This window comes from Vigna unguiculata, chromosome 9 (assembly GCF_037176805.1).
Source record: "Vigna unguiculata cultivar grain cowpea cultivar isolate G323 ecotype 2 chromosome 9, ASM3717680v1, whole genome shotgun sequence".
Taxonomy (NCBI): Eukaryota; Viridiplantae; Streptophyta; class Magnoliopsida; order Fabales; family Fabaceae; genus Vigna; species Vigna unguiculata.
Window position 1 is genome coordinate 12,887,755 of NC_140800.1, and position 20,371 is coordinate 12,908,125.

Below are 20,371 nucleotides of genomic sequence, written 5' to 3' on the forward strand. Positions count from 1 at the left end.
CATAAGCCTTCACAATTTATTAAAAATCCACAGATATAAAACTTAAATATAAAACATAAAACTCCCAAGTTATCCCCGCTCCGTGGCTAAGCCTCACCAGCACCACCTGCATCAACATCATCTGCTCACGTGTACCGCACACACGATCATCGCCAAACACAAGCAGATAAGGTAAGCTTAACAAAATAAACATATAATTATATTTATATACATACATAAGTCACTTATATATATTTCATGCAATCACCCAAAGATTTCCCCAATTGATTCCATCTCACATGGCCACAACCATGTCTTTCATGTTCTACTTCTTCCAGTGATTACCTCAAGGTGACTTGCTGCCATACTTATCGGCCACAACCGATAGAGCACGTGCAGGAAACCATTGCTACGGATCATACACCGTAACGCCAGGTGGAGTTCCCAAATACGAACATAGTCCGCAAAGTCCCAAGACTACCAAACTCATCGGTTAAATACTGAAGAGGGTAACCTATCTGGACCCATCCATACGGGCCACAACCAGCACACTCACACCGGCAACACTCGCCAACCCGAGCTCAACTCAAGGGTTCCTTGTGTTTATCCCTCATCCCAAGCTCAACTCGAGGGATGCCATTCCGAGCTCAACTCAAGGAATGCCACGTGCTTAACCCCTATCCCGAGCTTAACTCAAGGGATACGTTCTAAGCTCAACTCAAGGAACACCAGCAATCCCACCTTTGAAGCATCACCAAAAGCCTTGTAGATCACGCTTGCAGAACCAACAACCCAAAGTGGCAGCATCAAAATTGCCTGGCGGGGGACACGTACCACCAGGTGCTACCAGCTTCCAGACCGCCTGGCAGGGGACACGTACCGCCAAGTGCCAAGCGCCTCAGAACACTCACTGTTTCCTTATACCGCATGGCGGAACCCTCCTGTCCGCCAGGCGCCACACATTAATTGTCTCTTTGGAATTCCCGCCTAGCGGTTCGCATTACACCGCCAGGTGCTATACCAAAATAGCCCCTATTCTGATTTTTCTGCACTTTTATTCAAATGCTAGCCCTCCACCGAGTCCTTGCACACTTCCAGAAAGTCAATTCTGTTAGTAGTTGTATTATTGCCATTCTCTATCCTCTACAGCACACGATTCTCATTATATCCCCAAGTTAATTTACTCCATATCAATTGAATCACTAACATGTCAATAGTCTGGAATTTCCTCCAAGAATGCCTTTATATACCCTCAGGTTTGTCACTTTTCACTCTGCAGTTTTCATACCATTCCCAACTCTTAACACACTTGGGTCTTTGCCACTACTCAGTTATCACTCTCAACTCATTACTCAACTCCTAGAAATGTTGATTACATTATAGGTGAATTTGGCGTCTAATAGCACTTCCAATGCCTCAATCTCTTCCCTTTCTGTATTCCCCCCCCCAACTCACTTATTAGTACTGGTTTAGGCAAGAATTTGTATTGTGTTAAAGTCCCAATTCTTCCTATCTCTACTCAATCCTCCGCTTCACATATGCCTAATTCCAAAATCACATTTCCTAATTCCATTCGCTTCCCTATCTGAACATCAAAATACCCAACATCAACGTTGTCCCTCGCAACCACGCAGAATCAATGCTGATGTGATGGCGCCAGGCGGCCCATGTGTTTCTGGGCAATTTCCCAGGCTTTTAGCACCCGCGAAGAATCTCCCACACCATTTGGATGCTCTTCTATTTCAATCTCAGTTGATTCCCTCGAAGAACATGATGCTAGTGACACCAATAATCACTTTGACTAATTCCAACAGAAATTGTTTCAGTTTAATTAACACTATCAGGCTTAATTCTACCAAACCTCGAATATCAAACCCTTCAACCTCATTTATACTGTTCCATCAAATTACACCATCAATTACACTAAAAATCAATGAAATACACGTTATATCATCCCTTAACAACTACCACTTGGCTTTTCCGCGATCAAACTCATTCCAAAACGCACAGAATCATAAAATCGAGCCAAACAGACTCGTGTCGCCTGGCGGAAATACATCACCGCCAGGCAGTTCATCAGAGAAATCCAGAAAGGGGTTATAGGCTTGCGTTGCTTGGCGGTACATGGCTTCACAACCAGGCAGTGCCTCCAGGAAACCCAGAAACACACAAAATGGTATTAGCTGCCTGGCGACTATGTATAGCCCGCTAGGCAGTTTCTGGAAAATTTCCTAAAATCAGAAATTCACAGATAAACAGGGATCATGCATTCAAGTTATCATACTTTTCATGTAATTATTAAGACGAATAAAGAAATCGGAGTCCAGCTCCCCTAACCTGGTTTTCCTTTGCTTAAAATATAGTGCTTGAGTCCTTTCCTTGGTTTCCAATAGTTCCTCTAAGTTCCTCCACTGTCCAGCCCCTCAATTGCACTCCCTAACCACTATTTCTCTCTGATTTCGTTCAATCCTCAATACCCTCAAGTGTTCAGACTCAAAAACCTTTCTCTCTCTATCAATTAGCCTTTTATTTGTGTCCTTAATGCTTGATTAATTACCCAAAACGAAAATAGGCTTAATGGCAATGTTAATTACCATTCAATGGTCCTTTATGGTATGTTTTTCAGCCACTTCTAGGTTGTCCATTCATCTAGGGTTTCCTTCAACTCTTCATATTCAAACCCAAAACTAAAATTAGCAAAAATAAAGTTTAAGTTAACTTCTCCAAGACTTGAACCCACCACCATGCCAATGCCAAATCAATGCTAAACCATCAAGCCAATTCATGTTTCTTACTAACTACTATAATTCAACGATTATATCATCCCTTATCATGATCACATATATAAAAATATAATAACAAATAAATGGCATACATAGGACTTGAACTCAATCCCCTCACACAATAAAGTACTCTCAACCAATTGAACTAGTATCTTTACATGTCATACAATTTAGAATTTAATGTCATAAAGGCTCCCACTACCCACATTTATTAATTAATTATTTAATTAATTAAATTTCGTGGGTCTTACATTCACTTTATGTCTTGCTTGATGTATGCTCCCTGAAATTGATTTTGGCCTAAAATTTGAGGAACTAAGTGTCCAAGCCACCTAAAAACATTGTCTTTCTATCTTATGAAACTTGTGAAAGAGGAAAAATCTTAACACCTTTTTACTCATTTGCCAAGGGCAAACTTGCTCTTTGGTGAACAAAAGTGCAATTTTGATTAGGTGTTATGCTAGTAGTTTTCATATTAAAATTGTGGGTGATATTGGCTAATTAGTTCCATTCTTAACTTGGCTATTATCTTTCTTACTATATGCATGATTTAAGACTTTGTGTGGCATGTTCAAGTACTTTCCATAGAGTCTTTAAATGTGTTTTTCTTGTTTGTTTTGGTAAAAGTTTTGTCACATAATTTCCTTTCATTAGAGTTTAACTTCCTTGGCTGTGTGATTTTCTTGTTTGTCCTTAAGTAATCTTTGTTTTGTCTTAGTGGTTTTCTTCCTTTGTTCTCTTTTAAGTTTGGCGGCCGACCCATTTGAGTTTGTGTTTGAGAAGGTTTCAAAAACTTTAAAAGTATTTCACTCCTTTTGGTGGATTTGAATGTAGCCTTGCCTTGTTGCTTTGGAGGAGAGTGACCTAAACACTTGGGTGAAATTCTTTGGACCGTACTTAGTCTTGGGTTTGGTTACCAATTGTTACTAATATATCTTCTTTTTTTCTTGGATTTTGAGTTTTGTGGTAGGAAAGTGAGATGGTGACTCTCGTGGCCACTCAAGTTGCATTGGGAGACCTTGGTAAAATCTTGCAACAAATGGAGCTAAATAGAAGAGAAGATAGAGCTCATCATGAAAGAGTCCTCCAAGCACACATTCAAATGCAAATGCAACAAATTCAACAAATGCAACAACAATTGCAACAATTCCAACAACAAATAGAGGCTAGGAAAATAGAGCATTCTAGGCGCCAACCATCACAAAAGAAGGAAACTCCAAAAATTCCTAAGTTCTATGGTGGATGTGATCCCAAAATCTACCTTGATTGGGAAGCTCAAGTGGAATAAATTTTCAATGAAAATCATGTAAAGAATCAAGCACAAGTTGATCTAGTAGTGTTAGGATTTTTGGAGTATGCCAAAACTTGGTAGCATAAAGTTTGTAAAATTTATGACCAAGGGGCACCCGCGACTTCTTGGATGGACATTAAAACTCTTATGTGCGCTAGATTTGTTCCTCCCTCCTATAGGAAAGAACTTCTTTTGAAGCTCCAAAGGCTTCACCAAGGTTCTATGTGTGTGAGTGAGTACTTTAAAGAATTAGAGTCTCAAATGTTTAGGGTTGGAATAAAAGAAACTAAGAAAGAAAAAATGAATAGGTTTGTGAATGGTCTTAGGAGAGACATACAAGACCAAGTAGAGTTGTATGAGTACTCAACTCTTCAAAATGTTTTCACACTTGCCCTTAGGATTGAAACTCATTTGAAAAGAAAGAATAGGGCAAGGACGAGTTACTCACCCAACCACTACTATAGTCACTCACGGAAGGGAAAAGCTAAAGAGAAACATGATAAATCTTCTTTTAAGTCTCACCAAGCACCATCAAGTAAAAATAAGTCACCAAGTGGTCACACTCACCATTCCATTTCTCAAAGATCAAGTTCCATTAAATGTTTTAAATGTTTGGGGTATAAACACATTGCTTTGAATTGCCCAACCAAGAGGACAATGATCTTAAAGAAGAGTGATGATGAGAGTGAACATTTTTCTTCCCCTTTCCCTAAAAGTACTTCTTCCCAAACTTCTACTTCTTCAATTGAAAGGACTAAACCCCTTGAAAGTGGATTGTTAATGGTAAGGCGCCAACTAGGGCAAGTTCCCAAAGAATTTGATCCTTCTCAAAGACAAAACCTTTTCCGTGGGGGTGCCTTATCAATGACAAGATATGTCCCTTTATCATAGATAGTGGAAGTTGTGTAAATATGGCTAGCCCAAGGGTGGTGGACAAGTTTGGCTTGAAAACCATTCCTCATGCCAAACCCTACAAGCTATCATGGCTTAAGGAAGAAGAAATAGAAGTAACTAAACAAGTCCTCATTAACTTTTCAATTGGTAATTTTAAGGATGAGGTATTATGTGACATTGTGCCTATGGAAGCCAACCATATTTTGCTAGGTAGGCCATGGCAATTTGATAGAAAAGTTGTTTATGATGGCCATGCAAACACCTATGTTTTCTCCTCCCTAGGAAAGAAGTTCACAATCCTACCTCTCCCACCCCCATAAGAAAATGAGGACAAAAATAAAATAAAAGATGAAAAGAAAAAGAAAAAGGGCAAGCTTTCACCAAGGAGTTACTTGCCTACAAAAAGAGTTTTTCAAGGCAAGAGGTGCAACACCACTCTTCATTCTCTTCCCAAATAGAGAGATGAACAAAAACACAAGCAAGAAAGGGAGAGTGGCATTAAAAAGAAAGAGGGCATCTCAAAGACTAGGGATGAAATCATTAAAGATTAAGAAAGTTCTCATCAACTCAAGTCAAGCTCCATCAAAGACTTCAAGAATTTGAGGTCAAATTCTCTCCAACAAGGGAAGAATGATAAAGGATTGATCCCTACCAAGGATGATGGCTCATGGCACATGCTTAGAAGAAAGGGAGTTCTTTGATCCCTTCCTTTGCTTTTATTTTCTTTAGTTTAAAATCCCATTAAGTTGACTTGGTTGACTACTTTTAAGTTGACTTGTTAACCTTGACTTTGTGTTTTACTCAAAGGATTAGCTTAACCTAAAGCCAACATGCTAATTCAAAAATAACTTGTTTTGTAGGTTCATTAAGAGGTGGGACAAGGAGGACAAGTGGCCCATTTAGATGGCATTTGGAGAGCACATGTGGAGGAAAAAGAAGGAGCAAAGTTTTCTAGAAATATCTAGAAGGAGCATCCACCTTGCCTTGGCCAAGAAGGCTTCTAGAATGTGTCCATGTCCTCCTTTGTTGACCTACTTTCTAGATTCTAGGTTTCGTTATTTGCATTGTAATCCTTTTTAGCTTATTTATTTTTGCTAAGAGGCCCCTAGACACTTCTATTTAAGGGGACCTCTAACACTTGTACAAGGTTTGAACATTTTGGAGAAATTAAACACCTTTGTGTATCAATCATTGCGAGAGTCTTCCTCCTTAGGGAGTGGAGTTCTTTTAAGCCTCATCTTGAATCTTGATTCAAGTGGCGGCACATATTCACTCATCTTCAAGGTTGTCATGACTTCTTCTAGCCTAGCCTTGTAATGGCGTGCTTCTCACATTTTATCATTCCTTTCCTTTCCATTTTATGTTTTCTTCTGCCTTTGTGTGTGTGACTTGGGTCTTACTCTTTGTATGTGTTCTCCACTCTTATTTATTTGAATCAATCCATTCTTCTCTTCTCTAGAACCTTAGAAAGGAACCTTCACATCTAGATAGCTTGCTATCTTAATGTCTAGTGGGGATTTCCTTGATTTTCTTAATCAATCATCATCGTATTCATTAATCTTCTAAAAGAAACAAGATAATCCTACATCACACTCCATTTCTCCTTCCCTTTTCTCCGTGCTTATCTCCAAAAACACCTAACACCTCCAATTTCGCCTTCCAAATTTTTTTGTTTTTATATTTAAACTTGTGACAAATTTGTTATCACTAGTCAACAACAAATGTGATACTGATGTTGAAGGTTACTTCCCTTCAGTTATGTTAGGCAGGTGCACCCATTGGATTTTTAATATGAAATAAAAGAGGATCATAAACATGAAAAATGTTTGTTACTTTTAGTTTGATTTATTGAAGGGATTAAAAGAGAAAACAAATTATCTTTTAAGATGTAAAAACGAATATTGACTTACTAATTTTCTCCATCTATATTACATACTCTAATTCTCTATTATTTACATATTTAGGGATCATATTTAGGTTTTAGTATAAAAATAGAAAAGTATAGAAGATGAATTAGGGGAGGGGAAGGAGAAATTAGAGGTATTGGGTATTTTTTTTGAGATAAGCACACATATAAGGAAGGAGAAATAGAAGAAATAAAAAATAGGAGGGATGATGCTTAACTGTAGAGTGCGTGTGGAGGGTGCTTGCAAGGTTAAGGTGGATGATGGGAAATTTGGGGAAAAAGAAAAAGGATGGAAGCATCCATGCATCATGAAAAATATTTAAAGTCACGCATAAATAGTTTAAACATCAACATGAGATGTTCTTTGTCGCATTAAAAAAAATTTTAACATCGTTGAATGACAATGACTACATCCATTCATTTTTAAAGCTTGGGGAGCAAACTACATCAAAGTTTGGGACAAGGATGAAATCTAATTTCATGTCACAATTAAGGGACTACAAACATATTTAATCCTATTATTATTCTTCAATCCATTTTTTTAATTCTTAAATACCACAATATGTATCTATTATACTACTAAGAAAAGAAGTTACAATGAAATTTATCCTTCTAACTATATCTATTACACTCACATTTATATAAGATTTTTATTTTTTTAGTTATTAATGCTAGGAAAGATTTTTCTCTTTACCCATGTTTATTATATTAATGATTGAAAAAAATGGTTTTGTTGTCATTATAAGTTTATTTATTTGGTTTACTCTGTGTGTGTGTTTTGGTAAAATTTTGAAAATTTCTTTTGCTACCAACAAAGACATGTTCTTGTGCTAGCACTTCTTACTCCTCAAATCTTCATTGTGTGAAAGATGGAGACAAGAGAGATGGTGGTGTCAGTTCAACCATAAAGAAGTGCATGGTTAACCTTTGAAAAATACCAAGCACTTGGCTACATTGTTCTTTTCTTTTACTGAAAAGAGTGTTTGTCTTCTAATTGAAGAAGTTGATCAAAAGCAAGAACAATGTTTTCTTGTTTGTTTGAGACTGAAGCAAAAGGTCATAGGTTAAAACAAGAAGTAAGAGTTTAAGGTTTAGGATTTGTTGAGATTCATTCAAAAAAATAATAATTTATTAAGAAGTTTTTTCAATTTGTGATCGAGAATCATGTTTCTTTTTTTGTCTATTGTCATTGTTTTTTATGCTTTCAATTTAAACTTTTGATTGAAGAAGTTGAAAAAAGGAGGACATTGTTTGATTTTGAGAATAAAGCAAAAGGTCATAAACTAAAGCAAGAGGTAAGAATTTGGGATTTAGGGTTTGTTTGTTAGGGGTTTTTACGAAAATTTTTCAAATATTGCTTTGATTTTTGCTTAAGTTGTTTCTTTTTTTCTTAGAAGCATTTGGTTTTTCATTAAAAATGTATCTCTTTTTTTATAATCAACATTTATAATGCTTATGATGCAATCTTTTATCTTTTTATTCAATTATCTAAACAAAACAAGGACAACTTTTGTAAGTTTGAGACTGAAGTAAAGGTAAAAGTTTAGTGTCTTTGTATGACTAAAGAAAAGGTAAGAGATAAAGTACTAACTTACTTTTAATAGAATTTGTGATTCTTGTATTGTTTTGTACTTGGATGATTTTAGATTTTTTTTAATATAGGTTTATTTTGTCTTAGATATGTATTGGTCAAATAGTTACATTGATATTGTTGTCTTTACTTAAACTTTTCTAGTGGCATCATCTTAATTGGCTTTTGTGATCTTGAGAGTAAATCAAATTTAAGATTTTAGGGTCGTTGTAAGACTAAATAAAAATGTAAAAGCTAAGATGCAAACTATCTCTCAATTGAGTTTGTGTTCTTTCTGAATTTTGAATGATTTTGATCATTTTATTTCAACTTTATTTTGTTTTAAATATATATTAGTAATCTATTTATAATGTTGTTACCTTTACTTGGACTTTTGTAGTGGTGTCTATATTAGCCTAAATTTTGTGAGTTGAGACTGAACTATATGTAAGAGCTTAGGATCTTCGTAAAAGTAAAATGAAAGGTAAGAGAAAATATACACCAACTATCTTTGAATACAATTTTTGTTTCCAACATTATTTTAGAATTGCATGGTTTTGATTTTTTAGTATAGTTATTTTTGTTTAAATATATACCAATAATGTATTTATAATGTTGTTGTTTTTACTTAAACTTTTGTGATAATGTTTATATTAACTTGCTTTTGTGAGTTTGAGACTAAAGTAAATGCGAACTCAAATTCTCAAATTCTCAATAATACTAAAGCAAATATAAAAACAAGAGTACTAAATATCTTTTAATATAGTCTATGATTCTTGCATTGTTTTGAATTTGAATAGTTTTGACTTTTTTAATATAGGTTTTTTTTAAATCACTAGTGCAAAAATCGCTATCCAAGACGTTAATTAACGATGCTAACACGACCACCGTAAAAAAAAAATAGAGCTGTCAAAATGGGTCACCGGACCCAACCCGGCTCAGCCCACGATGGGTTGGCCACTTAGTGAGTCAACCCAACCCGGCTCATTTATTAGCGAGACAAAAAAAATAGAACCCGACCCGACCCACCACGAGTTGGCGGGTTAAACGGGTTAGCTCATTGACTCACTTAATGGAAAAAAAAAACACACAATATTTTTTTCTTCAATCCCAAGAAAACTAAACTATAATTCCGATTAAAATCTAAATAAACTTCAATACAATCCAAATAAAATCCCAAATTATGTTAAACTCCAAATACAAACCAAAATCACAAAAATATAAATTACTATCTAACATCAAATCATTCTTGTCACTTATCAAACTATAGTATTAGAGTCTTGAATGGATAAATTCACAACATTTTCATCTCTTGAAGCATCTTTTTTATCTCCATCTACAATAAAACAAGAGAAAAAGAATGTTAACTAATAATATTAAAAGATTAAGTATTAAATAATTAAATTAATTTTACAGTACTAATAATAATGTTACTTGTTAGTTCAAAACCATGCAACCAATTTTGTGTTAAAATGAGGGCCTCAACATTCTCTAGAAGAATGGAAGAACGATATTTGGTTAGCACACGAGAACCAAGACTAAAGGCAGACTCACTAGCAACGATAGTGATTGGAATGCTAAGCACGTCACAAGCCATCTTAGATAAGTTTGGATAACGATCTCGACGATCCCTCCAATAGTTCAATACATCCAACTTATCAAAACAATTTGGATCAAAATTCCCTTCATCGAAATAAAGATCCAATTCAGACCTTCCAGTGTCATTAACATGTTGGCTCAAATAATCAACATATTCCTAAGATAATATGAAAAATATTTAGTATGTCATTCATAAGTAAGAAATAAAATAAAGCACGTTGTGTTTAAGGAGAAATTCTGAGAATTAAAAACTCACATCAAATGCATCCAACACTTGTTCATCATTCGTAAAAGAAGAAAGTTGTGGTCAAGGAGAAACTTGAGAACTTGAACTCTTTGACTCATTTGGATTTAATTTGACATATTGTTATGACTCCGGCAAGTGTACCAGGTCACGCAAGTAGTAACCGGTAAGACCGAGATATCATTTCCCAAGTGACTCGTGTATACTGAAATAATCGTGCAATTAATGACTAATTTAAACTAAAGAATGAATCCATAATTTTGAGTTTCATGTACGAAAGTAATTTTTCATAAATGATTAAAATTGAACTTTGGAAGTTTAAGGCACTTAGTGAATGGAAAGGATTAGAAATGATATGAATTGATATTGTTTGGGTTAGAATTCACCAACTATGCTCTCATGGAACTACAACTTTACATCCTCTACATCAATATGTTAATGTCAACCCACAAATCTACTCAAACCCTAATTCCTTAGTGGAATGAGCCTACATTTCCTTATTAAGAATCAATCTCTTAAACTTTTAATAAGCAAATCCACATTATGCACTAGGGTTTAAGACAACTAATGGTTCAAGTCCCATTCCTAGATACAAGCTCCATTGGGTTTTCTTGTTTCAATTCAAGGTTTCAAAAGATATTTCCACACCCAATGAACCAAATATCATGCAATTGATGGTCAAATCAATGCAAGCATTAAGTGAAGAAACAAGAAGACTAGCAATTAATGAAAGAAGCATATATAATCAAAACATTTGCATTTACACAAGAGTTTCGTGGCTACATCTAACCCCAACAAAATTGGGTTTAGCTCTCCATTGTCATGGAGAGATCAAGCTTACAGATGGAAGAAATGGAAGAGAAAGAGATACAAAGAGGAAGATGGAGTTGTTCCCACACGCCCTAGCACTCCTCCAAGCTCTCCAAAATGTGTTCTTCGTGCCTCCACACAACCAAAGATCCATTCCTCTCAAGCAAACTAAAAGAAATAGGTTAAAATTGCCACATCAACACAGGTGCCGCTCACTATCATCCCCGCATCGCTCAGTGTCCAAAAAATGCAAGCCAATCAACGTTCAGTGCTAAAAAATGCGAACCAAATGGGGCTGAGCACTGGCATTGAGCGTCCAGAAATGTGAATCAACTGGCGCTCAACACTGAAAAATGCGAGAAGAATGACGTTCAGCGTTGAAAAATGCAAGAATGGCGCTCAGCCTTGAACTGCTATGTTCATATCTTCAATTTTGACTTTTTTTCTTCTTTCTTCTCTAGTTGAAAACTTCTTTGGCTTGAGACAAAAGCTTCCTATCATTAAATTGGTCACAAAAAATAGGGATTAGTGGTATAATTATATCTATGTAACCCATATTGTATTTATTAACAAAAGCAAAGTAAAAGTGAGGATTAAGTGGATAAAAAGCTCAAGAGAAGTTGATTTTGTTAGCAAAAGATAGCCAAGATAATGGTAAAAATCTACATTATCACATATTCTTCAAACAACTTATACATATATGATGTGATCCCAACAAGGCTTATAGCTTGGGCCAACGCCTAGGCCCAAATCATGCTCAAGGCCCAATCCATGGCCTACATGCATCTCAATCCCAAAGCCCACCAAGAGGCCTAATAACAAGGGGCATGCTAAAAAAGATCCAATTAGACTTCATCCAAGATGGCCCAAAACCATATGGGCTTCTCACACTCTTCACATGGGCCAAAAAAGATGTGAAGATTTGAAGAGGTGTATCAAAGAGAAGTAAAATAGCAATAAGATTAGCCCATTGTTTAGGCCTTGTTTTCTAGAATAATAAGACAAACAATGTGTAGTTGAATTGATAAAATTGGGCTTGAGTAAGCCCAATAGGAGGTTTGACCGTGAGCTACCAAAGGTCTAAGGTGGACTAAATGGAAGTCAACATTCCTTCCTACACCTCATGGATCATGCATCCCATGGAGCCAAGTCCACACTCCACCCATGCACCTCCTTCATCCAAGGGCTAAGAGAGTGTCTTCTTTTCCAAGTCTTCATCCAAAGGATAGGAATATGCCTCCTTCTGCAAGCCACCATCCAAGGGTGATGATTAAAGCTTCTCCTCCAAGCTTGATCTAAGGGTCAAGAATTAGTCTAGCTTTTAGGCTCACATATAAAAGCCAAAATAGACCATTTGTACATTTTTACTCTTGAATTTTTGTGCAATAGAAGCCAATGAGTTGAGAACACTCCTCACTATTGCCACTTGAGAGTAATCTTTTAGAGAGTTTACTCTCTTTGCCTCTAGCCCCCTTCCTGAGCTAGAGCTACTTCTAAATCACTCACCCTTTCACCTATCCATTGCAAGCAAGAGCCTACAAACTTGCCTTCCACTCTTCCATGCTTCCTCCATCATTTCCGCTGCACTTGGAGCTCCATGTCTCCACCAAGCTTCATCAATATTATCCTTTAAAACATTAATCTTTTCTTCACAAGTAGAAGGATCAATCTTTGAATAACAAAATCGAATTGCTTCAAACTTTATCCATGGATCAAGAATAGCCCCAATAACAAGAATATTACAATAGTGATCCCAATACTTACTAAACTTGTTCATCATACTCAATGACATATCTTTTATCGTTGGATCATCACTTTTTGCATTTTCCCACAACAAACATTCAATTTTCCAAACTTGCATGAAGTAACGATTTGAAGTTGGATAAGAAGAACCTGAAATAAAATTATTCATTACATAAAATGGCTTCAAGAACTCACATTTTTTCAGCCCTTTTCCACTCATCATTTGATCGACAATGAATATAATTTCTATCACAGATAGCCAAGGTTGCAAAGCAATTCTTTAATCCACTTATATTCAACAAAATTATATGGAAGCCCATGTTGAATAATAGCCATTGAAATAAGGTCATCTACAACTTTTTGGTCAATTTCCCTAGATCTTAATTTCCCGGTATGATCAATTATCATTTTCCCCACGTCATTGTCTTTTAATTTCTTTAGGACCGTATACTTTGACAAATGATGTAACATTGTTTAGGTCCCTGTATTTTAACCACCAGAAACATACTTTGCACCACATGCATTACATTTTGCCTTTTCTTTACCTTCTTTTATACCAATTTTTGTAAAATGATTCCAAACCTTAGAAGTAGTTCCCCTAGGTCTCTTACTTTCTCTATCAATATTTGTGCCCTCATTATCAATCTCTTCTATGATTGATGGCAAAGAATCATTCAAATTATCATTAAGTAGCATAACTTTAAAGCAATATATAAAGGAGCAACAAATTACCAATATTCACCCTTTTGAGCATGGTTGGTAAGACACTTATAATTATTCGATGCCACTTATATAACAACTACATAAACCTGCACGTTGAAAAAAGAACACATGAAAAATGTGGTGTTTTTGTTTGGTTATTTTTTAATAATAACAAAAAATATAGTTATTATTAATTTGTTTTATTATTACTAAAATCAACTTTTATTCGTAAGATTTAAAAATTAAAATGTAGTTCAATAATGCAACTTCATAAATATTAGAGCATCTCCATTAGAAAGTGGTTTCATAATTTCTGCTGCACTCAAATAAGTGGAGAATTAAATTTTAGACCATCGAAGATAACATAAAATAAAAATTCACAAACTGGACCATGTTTATGACAAATATGATACTAAAAAAAAAATTCTGGAGGGTATTAATAAGTTTGATTTTTCTCCACGTAACTTAACAACTTCATCTCATTAAAATATAAAATTTGAGTGTAAGGATTGATTGTAGTATTGATAAGCCTGAATTAGTATTTTCAGCCCCAATCACCACATTTTCAATAGTATTTTTTTATCATGAAACAGGGGCCATAAAAATTGAAACGAACACACGGACCGCAAAAATAGAAACCAATGCGTTAGGAAAATTTGTTTTCAAAGGGGTTTAGCCAATTAAAAATATTTTACAGGGTTTAAAATAAATTATGAAGTGAAAGTGAGGGAGAAAGATGAGAGATAGAAATTAGAACCGTGAAAATGATGAACAAACAAATAATGTGAAGTTTGGAAGCAGCAGTTTCAAGACGACAACACCAAACAAAAGATGCAGCGGTGAATTAAAGAGAATAGCATTTAGGTTTAGGGTTTTATTTTTTTAATATATATATATATATATATATATATATATATATATATTATTTAAAATTTATTGGCGGGTTGGTGAGCCAACCCGGCTCATCACAGGTTCAACCCGAATGAACCGGGTTCTTAGTGGGTTGGATTCATTTTTAACCCATACTAAAATTTGTAATTTTTTTTCAATCCAACCCAGCCCGAACTCGTGATCCCGAACTCGTGATGAGTCGGGTTGGCTCACGGGTTATAACCCATTTTGGCAACTCTAATAAGAAAAGATGCAGTGACAATACTATAATTATTGTGAAATTTTTATCGATGGTTGATTGAGGAACTGTCATTAAAAGTCCTGTCAAGACATACGACGATAGTTCTACTGAGAATCGTCGTTAAAAGTCTTACATATTACGATGGTTCTATGACAAACCATCATTAAAAGTCATGCCAAGATATAAGAAAACAATTTTATGGTGAACCTTCGTTAACAGTCTTACATATAATGATTGTTTTATGGTCAACCGTAATTAAAAGTAATGCTTTTTTAAAGAAGACTCTCTTTTTTAACTTTCCTGCTCGCATTGTGTTTTCGCTTTTAACGTAACTTTTTTCTTTTCTTCTTTCTCATTTTCTCTTTCTGCATGTCGCCCTTTTAAGCTCGTCACTCATCACACCTTTAAGCTTGTTAGTCGTCATACCACGAGGGCTTTCGGGTCGTCTTGTCGCCAAGGTTGTTGCTTTTTTGTCTGGGCTCGCTCCGCATTTGCATGGAGTGGATTCCTCCATCACTAGTCTTTATGTCATCATTGTTAAAGCTCATAGTTGTTGACATATTCAAAGTTGTCGCCATGGTCATTCTCGCACTAAGTGTCGTCGTTGTTGGTCACTCACCAAACCACCAAGGTTGAAAAGAACTATTAAACAATGTCATCATTGGTCGCCACTTGATACAAATGACGACAATTTAATTCACCTGTTGTTAATTATTTGAACTTATAATAAAAACTAACAATGTCAGATCTTGGCCAACAATTTTGGGGGAGCCAATATAATAAACTTAAAATTTATATATATTTAATTATTGTTACTAATACATTAACAGTACTGCTTAAAAATAATTAATACACATTGAAATTTTCAAAATTTCATAGTTAACTATGATATTAAAATAATTCTAACCTAATAATCATTAATATATATTTACTTTATTTGGAAGGCAAAAATGCCCATAAGTATTTGTCAACACCCAATTTCGTCCGGGAAACAATGATAAAAATAAAATAATTAATTAATTAATTAATTAATTAAAGTTCAATTGAGAAGAATAAATAAATAAATAATTAAGAAAAGAAAAGAAAAAATATGTTTTGGTTTGAGAAAAATAATTATCTATTTATTTTATTATTATTATTATTATTATTTTATATATTTTATTTTTGTTTTGTTTTATTTATTTATTTGTTTATTTGGGCTTATTATTTTGATTATTACATTTTTTTTCTTTCTATTATTACAGCTCCTTTTTTGTTTTACGTCTCTCATTCTAGTTTAATAAAAAAAAAAATATAACAAAAAAAAAAAGAAAAAACAGAGAGAAGGGAAAGGGGAAAGAAAAAGGTAACGTAAAGCCTCTCTTTTGTCAGACCCAAGCATGCTATGCTATCATGGTTTTGTATTGGGAAAGGTCTGTGGCATGGTCATGATGGCTGAAGGAGCAGGAAGCAACATCTGCTCTCAGTCTGGTCCCAAATTTCAAAATTGGAAGGTGCAGAGGGTTACATAATAAAAAGGGGAAGATTCATGAGAGGAGGGGTCTTTTTTTGGAATTACTACAGAGAGGGGTTTGGGCACTAGAAATCAGAAGGAGGGAGAGAAGGAGTAAAAATTTGGAAACGGAAACAAAGCTGTTAGTGCATTAAGTTTTATTTTCACGGTAAGTATTCTTAACTCCTCTTTAGTTTATGTTACCGTGACTTGATGTTGTTGTTGATGTTCATGGGTGTATGAATTAAAGCTTATGTTAACGTGGTTTGATATTGATGTTCATGAATGTATGAATGGTTTGAGATGAGTATAGTTACATCTGTTATTATTCATTTTGTTTATTCTCATCGCACCTGGTACAATAAAGATCAGAGCACAAGAACAGAGCACAATGTTTTTATTTTTATTTTTATTTTTTATTTTTTTTTCTGTTAAGATATGTTCTTGTTTGATCCTGTTCTCCGGGTGAGTGCTGGAAAATAACCTCACCCTCAATCTCAATCTCTCTCGCCACCATCATCTTTCCCCTCATCACCTTCTACCTGCCAAACCAGAACCCAAACACGCAAAACAACATAAACAATTATGCTTTACATAATCACATCTTCGCTGGTACCTTCATCTTCATCTCCTACCTCCACCCATCACCTAACCCCATATTCATCCTCGCCTGCAATTAACAAAGCAAAAAGAAGACCCATTCAGGTTTTCATCGTATATGAGACCCCAATTCCTTCGCATTTCATACACTCATAACCACTGTAACCATATTCTTTTTCGTCCTCATTCCCAGCTTGTTCATGAATACTTCTATTCTCCATTCCCATCAAAAATCTATCCCCATTTACCCTCTCACCATATTCACTTCCATCAACACTCAACCCGCACATGAATAAGCCCAAACCCATCTCGGCCTTCATCTTTAATCACAGATTCTGGACCAATATTTTCTCCTTCAAACACCATCACCTTCGACCTGTAATCAGAAAATCAAGCAGATGCTTCACCACCCCTCTTCGTGTTCTGTTACATCCCGAACAACATCAAACTCTCACATTTTTCCCAATCACATACATCCAATCAAAACAGAGAAGAAAGAGAAATCGCCGGCGGGTCGGAGTTGGAGTGGGCGAATCACCGGCGGCTTCGATCACGTCTGGTCCCGCGACGGTAGGGCTCGGTATCGTGGCTCCCAAAACTTGGTGATTCGCGCGAGAAGAAGAATGGAAGGCTTAGGGCACAGCGAAGGCGATCTGGGTCGCGAAGGCCAGGGGTTGGGCTTCCATGGTGCTCGCGTGTCCCAATCGTAGGGTCCGGTGCGGTGGCGGCAAGTCTTGGTCGGCTACGAAGGTGCGACGAAGGAGCTCGCACTCGGAACACGAGGACGAAGGAGCGCTCGCGTAAACGCGAGAACGAAGTCGAAGCGGTGGCACGAGTGCCGGCAGCTCCGTCAACGGTGGCTGCCATTGTCGCCGGCGTCTAAGGCTGAGCGGGTGCGTGACCCAGGGCTGGGGTTGTGCTGTGTGGAAGAGGATGGTTGGGAGAAGAAAGAGGCGTGGATGAAATTAGGTTTTTAGGAGATGGTTGAGACTTTTGCTCTGTGCACCCCACTTTCAATCTTTGCACCCCTCTTTTTTATTTTTTTTATTTTTTTTGCCATTTCGTTTGTGCACTCCCGCATGCTATTTTCACTCCTTTTGTTTTTTTATTTTTATTTTTATTTTTATTTTTTTGCTTCATTATTTGTAAACACCATTGTTTCTTCCTGGCTTCTTCCTGCACCTACATGTTTATTGACCCCACTCCATCTGCATGTTTTATTGGTGTTTTTGGGCTTGTTTTATATTTTATTTGTCGCACTCCCATTTTTACTGTACACACCTGATTTCCCATGTTATTCATGCACCACCATATTTTTGTATTTCACTTTTATCCTTCTTAAATAATTTCATCATTTTATTTATTTATCCTTTTTTATTATTCTTTTTTATTATTCCTTTTTATTTATTTATTTAAAAAAAAAAACAAATATATTTGAAAATTATCAAAATTGCAAAAAATAGGAAAATCTAAAAATTCTCTTTAACTTTATTGTGTCTGTCCGGTCGCCCGCACCGTATGACACTGATTTTCAAAAATACAAAAAATATATATTTTCTTTCCCTTTTAGTGTCTGCCCGATCGCTCGCATCGTATGACACATGTTTTCAAATAATTCAAAAACACCAAAAAATATATAAAATTTCAAAATACAAAAACATCAACGTTTTTAAACAAGATATCTTTTTAAGAACTACGTAACCCCGATTTCTCATTTTTAATGAGAATACGTAGGACCAAGGTCAATCCTTGTCGGGCCCAAAAAAAAACAAAAAAATTATTTTTGTTTCTTTTTAGTTTTTTTTTGTCTTATTATTTTTTGGGAAAAGTTAATATTTTGAAAACCACATCAACTTTGCCTTTTTTAATTAAAGGTACCGCCCTTGGGCGGGCGCGATAGGGTGCTAACACCTTCCCTACGTGTAACCGACTCCCGAATCCAAAATATGGTTTTTTCGCAGACTTGTATTATCTTTATGGTTTTCCATAGTTTTCCAGAATAACTATGGTGGCGACTCCGAAATCTTTTTTAAACCCATTTCTTTTTTCGATTCGCCCTCCCGTCGCGATTCCGCTGCGACAGCTGGCGACTCCACTGGGGAAGCTAGAGAGTCAAGCTATTTAATTAGATATGCGGACTGAATGTGGTTTTCCTTTTTTCTTTCTTTTTATTTATTTATTGTCTTTTATTTCTTTTTTTCCCCTTTCTTTTATTTCATTATTGTTTTTATTTTTATTTTTGTCTCTTTTTTTATTTGTATATTCTTGTCTCTATTTTAATTTATTTATATCTATCTCTTGGAATGATTGTGTGTAAATTGTTTCGCATATTTTGTTATATATCTGCTTGGGAAGTTTTCTGGTTGTTTTGCAGGTGGGGGTTATGGTATGCATCATCCTCCCTCCACACACACACACTTTGTGCATATCATGAGCGGGGCCCTATACCCGGGTCTGTGTAACTTAGAGTTAGAGGGGATTGTGTAGCAGTGCCACAGTGGATGAACTTCCCAAGTGGTCATTGTGAGAACCCCAGCTAGAGTTTGTTTACTTCGTTGGTACTCCCACATCTTGTTGTCTACCAACTGTTGTGGGAAATGCCTAGAAGTAGGCCATAGCTCTAGTGACCTTGATCCTTAAGTATTAGGGAACTATCCTGGTGAGCGCATATATTTTACCTTAGGACCATTAGGCATCGAACCTCTGATAAGGCACAAGGGGAGACATGTGCATTACCTTAATTCTTATCTTATTTTTCTCGCTTTATTTGAATTAGCAATGAAGTCATGTGTCTGTACTTTCTTTCACGGCATCATCATACATGCATTGTGATTATTTGTTCATGCATAACATGTACTTTGTCATGCCATGCCATAACATTTCTTGTGATTCTAGGTCAGAAATTTTAAGGCTGTGATTGAGTTTGTGAAAAAAAAAGAAACACAAGAAATTAACATGGGATTTCAAGTCGGAGGGAATTTAGGGTCGGATGCCTTGAAGAAGAAGTTACCTATCAGGGTTATAGATAGCAATCTGAATGGTTTAAGGGAAATAGTGCAACAAATGAAGACTATACAGAGGAACGCTTTCAAGAAGCGGTATGGGAACTTATTGAGGTTGTTGAATGTGGAAGTCCAAGCGTCGGCAGTCACCGCTTTGGCCCAATATTATGATCCGCAGCTCAGATGTTTCACCTTCCAGGATTTTTAGTTGGCACCAGTAGTAGAAGAGTTCGAGCAGATTTTGGGTTTGTCGGTGGAAGATAAAGTCCCTTACAGATATTCTGAGCAACGAGCATCTATCTCTACGTTGGCAGGAATCTTGAAGGTACACCCTGCTGAGCTAGAGAGTAAAATGGCCTCCAAGGGCAACTCGAAGGGGATCCCCCAAGGGTATTTAGAAGGGCACTTGCGTCGTTTGGCTGAGAAAGAGATAGGGGAGACGTTCATGGATGTGTTGGCTCTCACACTATATGGAGTCGTGCTCTTCCCTAACATGGAGAATTTTGTTGATCAAGCGGCCATCGATGTGTTTGTTGCTTACAAGATTCATTCGGAAAGTCCAGTCACTGCGGTTCTAGCTTATGTGTACGGGGGTTTGAATTTGTGCTATGCACTCAAGAGGAA

At 36.1% G+C, this 20,371-nt stretch overlaps 1 pseudogene; it reads right to left on the reverse strand.

Moving 5' to 3' along the window:
• Positions 1-1,498: 1,498 nt before the first annotated feature.
• On the reverse strand, positions 1,499-13,139 carry LOC146883571 (zinc finger BED domain-containing protein RICESLEEPER 1-like; annotated as a pseudogene).
• Between the last annotated feature and the right edge of the window lie 7,232 nt (positions 13,140-20,371).